We start from the raw sequence: 7294 nt of genomic DNA, 5'->3' as shown, positions 1-7294 counted from the left end.
ACCAGATTGAGGTCCTTGTCAGAATTTTGTTGGTGGTTCCAGTGTCCTCATGTGAAGCTGAGAGGAGCTTCAGTGCATTGCGCAGACTAAAAACATAGCTAAGGGCTACTATGGGTCAAGACAGACTTCACAGTCTATTAGTCTGCAATATGCAGAAAGACGAGCTGGACAACTTTAACATAAACAACATATGGTAAGAGTGTGGGGCCCAGTGATACCAGGAAAAACACATTTGGTACTTTTGTTTAGTGTCTATTCATTAATGTAAGTTTGCTTTAAATTGCAGATGTTTTTTTTTTTGCATAGAACAGTTACTGTAAATTGATTATTTAATTGTTGATTTTGATACAAAACATTACTTTTTTTATATCTTTTTCACAATAATAGTCATGTTTAAATTTTATTGAATGTTGATGGCTTGACCGTAAACAACATAACAAAAAATGCAATAAATAGTTTTGAAGAAAAATCTGCTTTGTCACTGAACCTGAGAAAAACTTTGAAAATAAGCATAATGACACAGTCTCCATGCTACAATAATAATGACAGAAGTAAAGTTTACGCCCATGATTATAATAATTATAGCAACTGTATTTTCTGTATGGTTGAAGATCTGTCTGGTCTTTATTCATTTAATTATCACTGTAAATATCTGGTTAACTATCTATCATTTACTCCTCAGAAAGCAAATTCAGACAGCGGTTGCCTGGATCAACACCCAGTACTGGGATGCCTGGAACCTGTGTGACAAGGTGATCGACTGGGGAGACAGTGTGGAGGAGTGCTCACGAGCGACACCCCCACTGTCCAGGTTGGGGGGGATAAGGAGGGATTGGGAAGGGCTACTTGGGAAAATGTGGAGGTATCAGAAAGGGGCCTCCAATGGTGAGATGGAGGGGGCGGAGGCTGGTATGAATGGAATGCATATGGTAAATGGAGGTGAGGAGAATGGATGTGAGGTAGGAGTGAATGTGGAGGAGGTTAAGGGAGAAGGAGAGAAAAGTAGAGGGAATGCTTTGGGATCTATTGTGTCACAAGGAGGCAGATCATGGCTGGAAACCATTCAGGAAGAAGGATGTGAGGAAGAAGAAGAAACTGAGGTGGCGTTTCAGGAGGCACAAGACGCTGAGGTTGCCCAGTTGGACAGATGGTGTCCATGTGGCTGGTGTAAGGTGGGGTAGGAGGCTTCTGAACCATGTGTTAGGCCTAGTGCACTTATGGATTGTGCTTGTTTGTTGTAATGAAATAAGCTTATAAACTAAACATAATATATTTTATAGGTACGTGTTTATATCAGTGTAAAAAGGGAAGGGGTTTCTCTATGACTTGGGTTGGTAGTAGCATTTGGGGGGTCAAGGAGTCAGATGTTAGTGGTTTATGGTAGTGTATTGTGTGTTGAAGTTTATTGAATTGGCGGACTACACATCCCATCATCCCCTGCGCACCACAAAATAATAGTCCATGCTTAGTGTGCTGTTTGGTTTATTTCTTTCTTTATTCAAGGCAATAACTTAGAGCTGTGAGGTACCCACTGTTCTAGTTTTATCCATCGGCCATGGTAAAGGGAGAACTTGGGTAAATCAGCAGAAGTCTCTCACCAACTTCCACCCCGGTTGCTGTTTCCTCTGGTCCCTCGGCATATGGGTTCCCTGCGGAAGCGCGCGCCGTCTGGGGAAGGTTCCCTTATAGCCCAGGGTGGAACAGGGGAAGGTGAAGGTTTGGCACAAAAGGGGGGGGGGAAATAGGTGAGAAAGGTTGTTTGTTCTTGCTTTTGTTGTGTGAGGTGGGATGTTCTGTGTGAAAGAGCAGGGGACGGTAATGCTTAAGGGCCAGCTATTATGATGTGTTCCATGTTAAATGTATGTGTTGTAATGTATGTTGTTAGTACATGAAACTCCAACTGGTTTCCCCTTGTCGTTGGGCTGTCCCAATTAGTTTAATGGGAAGCCGTATATAAGGGCAGGGGATTAGAGTAAAAAGGGTGGTTGGTGGTCTTTCTTTTGGTCTAATTGTTGTTTGTTTTTTATTTATTTATTTATTTTTGTTGTTTTTGTCATGCTGTGGCCTGTGTGGATTATAGGCATGTCAAGGCCAAGAGAGAGGGGTAACAGCTTGAGGTGAGGCTGGAAAGGCCCCATGAAATAAAGCTACCTTTGTTCTGAGGCCTACTGCGTTTGTGCCTGGTTTCTCCCCACTCGCATGCGGGGTTGTTTGCATTCCCTCAACTCAATAAGGCAGGGCCTGTCCAGCTCTTGCCTTTTTCACATTCAGTATCTACATGTAAAGGGAGCAGACACAGGAAAAAGGTATTGAAGACCCTTGATATGATATTGCTGTTTTTGTTTTAGATTCCAAAGTTAACCCTTTAATTTATCCCTTTTCCCCAAGTAGAACGCTGCATTTACTTTACATTTTGCTTTGGAGTCGGAAGTTCCAAAATCACCAGGTAAGTTAATCGATTGTATGTGTTTTAACTACTAGAAAGATGTTAATGATAAGCCTTAAGATTTATTAAAAATGTATTGTTTTTTTGTAAATTAAAAACGGGTACCCTCGTGGACCAAGACTTGAGGGCATTTGTACAATCCACCTGTACAACTTTAACTGGTTCTGCAGCCTTTTTCTCCCCACAGCCTCTGCTTGTTCCCTTCTTCTCTTTCTGTCTTCCCTCCAGGAGAGCTCCTCAGGCATCTCCTGCCTGTAATTCCTGGGAAATGCCACCTGCCACCCATCCTTGGAAGCGTCGCCCATTCTCAGGATCTCATGCGTCACCATTCATCACAGTCACAGCGCTTGCAGACATCTGGATAAAAGGAAAAGCCCATTTTTTTAAAACTTACACGTTAAATTTTCCTCTAATTACCATTTTATTCTTTTAAATTTCATTATGTTTAATTACATTTAGTATGGATTAAGGCACAGCCAGCCTGGATTAAGGCATCACCAGCCTGGCATCAGACTCTCCGGACAATGCCAGCCCAGAGGGGGCTGACCTGGAGGACATTCCCCCGGAGGACATGGAGTGGGAGCCTCCAGGTCTTGCCCTGAGTCCCACTCCGTGGTGTCAGCCCCGTGGCCAAAGTTTCCCCAGCCGAGGAGGCTATCGCCGCGACAACGGCAGGGTCAACAGAAATCCAGTCGTGGGCTCAGCTCCGGGAGGAAAAAACGAGGGTATGCTACCCAGACCTGCCTCCTGATCCAGGCTTGGTCCATGATGGTCTTTCAGGGTATCCCATCCAATGGTTCCCAAAAGGAACCACCTCCGGTCTCCTTATGGCTCTGATACTGGCCTGTGCTTTTGTTTTGCAAGGTCCCTGGTTTGGTCCAGTTCCTGTCCTGCCTGCCCCTCGACACCCTCCGACTCTGCCAACCCCTCGCCGTCTACCGATGCTGTTCTTCCCTCGGCTGCCGCAGACGAGTAGAGCTTCTACAGACCCAGACAGGATTCCAAAGGCCCCCCTGGCCGTGACCCTTCTGCGGCACCCCGGAGCCCATCAGAGGCCCTGAACTGTTCACTTTACCTCCCATGCTACCTAGTGTCTTGCCCCTCCTAATACCTCAGTCTTTGGTCTGTAGTCTTGCTTCCCCGTGGCTCTCCCTGGTTTCACCTCTTAGCCTGATTTCACTGTTCCAGCCCCCACTCCAGTCACTCTTGCTTCCCGCTTTAGGTTCCCCTCTCCTGGCCATATTATTGTTGCACTGGTTCCGTTGCTTGCCTCTCTTGTCTGGTTGTGTCCTGCCTTGTCTGTCCCTGTGTCGTCTTTGGTCCTTTTGATGCCCAATCCCTCCCTTTTGTCTCCTTCTACTGTGTCCTTTGTTCCCACTTACCCACTGACACCCACTGTCTGTCTTTTGGTCCATAGTCAGCATCCCTGTTGGATTACCTGGCCTGTCATGAGTTGTGTCCTGGGGGTTAGTCTCCCCTGTTGTCCTTGGTTTTGCCCTGGTCTGTGTGTCCCCTTAATGATGCCCTTGTACCCGGAGGGCACAGGATTGGGAGGGGGGCGTTTACTGTCATGTCTTGCCCATTTAGTCAACCTTACCCTCCAGTTCTCCTCCCTGATGAGCCACGCTTGGTGTCTATTAGTCTCACCCCATGTTCCTCCCCTTCTGTCAGTCACTATCAGCTTCCTTGTGTTTTCCCATTCCTTAGTCTGGTAAAGTGCCCAGTCCTATCTTCTCCAGTTGTCCTTGTCTGTTTGCGTCTCTGTGCCCAAACCTGGTGGTCAATAAAACTCCCCACGAAGGGGATTCTGCCCTACAGCTTGCATTTGGGTCCTACTTCCCACCGGTGACGTGACAGAGGAATACATGCTTAGTGCCAGGCAGAAATCTTTGATTTTGCATCCATATGGTGACTTGGTGAAGTTAGCTGATAGTTCTCTTGATTCCAAAGACATATGATTCTTGAATTCTGAATATTTATGTTACGCCAAACATGACTCATTTTCGTTTTGGACAGTAAGCACTTTATGTAATTCATCCATTGCTCCTTTTCCTTATGGTATACAACCGTTTTATACATGTGGAGACTTATACGCACAAACAATTTTCACATTCCATTACTTTCACACATTTTACTGTGATTGTACATCTCTTCTGATGTCACATTTATTTATTTGTTTATTTATAACCTGGTAACTGCACACTGCACAAATACAAATAAATCATGAATTACCAAAACCTTAAATACTGTACAGAAGGATAAACTCAATTATTGCTGAAAAAATCTACACACAGATATAAAAATATAATATTCCCATCAAAATCACACATGCACAGCCAAAAATGTAGGCAGTAACTATATACTGCTTTGCCAAACACGTACAGGTATCAGACACACAGAACATCAACTTGTTCATTATACTCTTTGTTTATTAGAAAATTGGGTACATCATCCAGCAGAAGGAAAAATAGACCGACCATTTAAGACAGAGAATACATTCAGCAAACTGAATGTGACCTTCACTGCCAGACATGCAAAGTGTTAAAAGGTGCAGTGTTATACTGTACATAACATTTTAATTAAAGACATTCAAATTTAATATTGTGTACTTTAGTGAACTTTTGTTACCTTCCTCGCACAAATATGCGAATTCGTCCCATACTGAAAGAAATTACCCTTTATGCCCTCACCGATGTGAATTGGCACAAATTTCCACAGCTTTCTCACCATAGCCAGCCATTTTCTCCATAATCATAATCAATTCCAACTCCTATTATTTCTTTCACTGCAGACAGAATGATGTGGCCTTCCATCCACTTCAGTCTCATTCATTCTGTAATATGGGTGCTTGTGGTTATTAAGCAAGCAAGCCAATGATCCATCTTCTTCTGCATTATCAGCACTTAAAGGAGAAAGTCAGTCTGTGAGAATAGGTGACTGCAGTGACTGTCCTTCCGTGCCATCAATGTGTGCAGGGAGTAAAGACCAGAGTACAGACACACAAAACTTATATTTCTTGCTTTTACCAAAAACAAGTACCTCTGCTTCAATGTAATCGTTTAAAGCCAGACAACTCCAAGCTGAAAAATAAATATGTCCAGCTGTTGCCTGAGAACCGCTGCGATGTTTCTATTTCAAATACAAGCTCGAATCCATCCATCCATCCTATGTAACCGGGGGTCCGGCGTCGGCTGTCAGAGGGCTGAAACGGCAGACGCTGTCGGTAATCCAGGTCGGCTGATCGTAGATGGCAGTAAGCGCGCCAGGCATGACTCGGAGCCAAGGAGGCGAAGCAGAGATCGGTACACAGGAAGACAGGAACACAAGGAGGGGAAAAACGCTTGCACGCTGCATAAACCATGAAGATCTCGCGTCTGGCCAGAAATAAGAGACTGAGAAGGGGAAGGTTGACCACAGATGGGAGGGGCGGGGTTCCAAAGCGGAACCACACCTCCTCAGGCACTTCCATCTCCTGCCAACATTCCTCTGTCCTTTATTTCCCTTCACACTGCACTCCTATCATGCTCCACAACCACAAACCTCTGAAATCTCCTACACTCTCTGCACTCGACTGACTCCTTACCAGCTTCTCTCCTGCTGCTGCCTGCACTCCTCCATGTTCTGTCGGCACCCAAACCACCTGCTTTGCTCGCCCCATCATTTCTCCCAGATCCAGCGTGGGCTGATTAAAAGCCACTGCTAAGGGGGGCTCCTCCTCTGGTGTGTTGTACCATTCTCCCACTACTCCCATCCTCCGTATCTGAATGGCTACTCCCTCAGGGCCTAATATTATCCAGTCTGCCGTCATGTGCATCCCGTCTTTCTCTCGGTCAGGCAGCGGATCTATCAGCCGATCCCACTCATCCCTCACTCCAGGATCACTGAAATCTCCCATCACAACTAACAACTGTATTTATCCTATTTCCAATTTAGCACATTGCTATATTGTTCCTGTATAAATGGTCCCCACTATTCTAGGATTTCCCAAACCTTTCCAATAACTTCTTCTAATCCGTATAAGCTATACTATCCCTGCTGGACAACAACCTTTGTTGCAGAAGGGTGAACTGTCCACTGAGTACCTCTACTCCCCCTTCGTACATTTTATGTCTATCTGCAGCTGACACACAGCATCTCTGCCTAACAAATTCACTGGGATATGCTCTGATGTTAGTTTAGACATATTTACATTTTTGGCCCCTATCTGAACATCTACTAAAGAAGATTCTGGAACATGCAGGTTGGACAGGTGTGTCTATGCTGATCACAGCTCCAGCACACCAGCTGAATCAGCCTGTTTCCCAGTCTCCCAGGGGTCTAGGATCATCAAATTTGTGAGTAAATGGGTGCCCTCTGAGGAAACCCCCATCCATTGTATCTACTCACTCTGTTCTAATTAGGGACCGGAGGCCAATTAGTGGCCTTGTTTTTTTGGCAGTGACTGACTCAATTTCTTCGTCAGCTCCCTCTCATGCTCTTCAGCAGAGTCCTCCTCCTCTCTGTACAAGTCAATAGCGTGGATCAGCTGCTCCTCAGGAATAGTAATAAGTCCCACCACTTGCCTTAGCCTGCTTCTCACTGGCTTCGGGAGCGTGTCCTGCAGAGCCCTCCGGTACAGACCGCTGAACACCAAATCCTGTAGGTCCTGCTCTGCCTCACTGCTCCACCGCTTTTCTTGGGCTTGCAGATAGGCAGCTGGGCTCTCCCCCTCCTTTACGGGCTCCACCTTCATTTCAGCTACACTCAATCACGGAGTCCCTGTCACCACTGCCAGCATTCTCTCCATTCCGTCTACCCCCAGGACACAAGCCTGAACCGCTTTTATATCCCCCATCACCAAGAGCCGTC

The sequence above is a fragment of the Brienomyrus brachyistius genome, unplaced genomic scaffold (assembly GCF_023856365.1).
Source record: "Brienomyrus brachyistius isolate T26 unplaced genomic scaffold, BBRACH_0.4 scaffold91, whole genome shotgun sequence".
NCBI classification, from domain to species: domain Eukaryota; kingdom Metazoa; phylum Chordata; class Actinopteri; order Osteoglossiformes; family Mormyridae; genus Brienomyrus; species Brienomyrus brachyistius.
The sequence above is the reverse complement of the archived record's forward strand: the minus strand, read 5'-3'. Positions refer to the sequence as shown.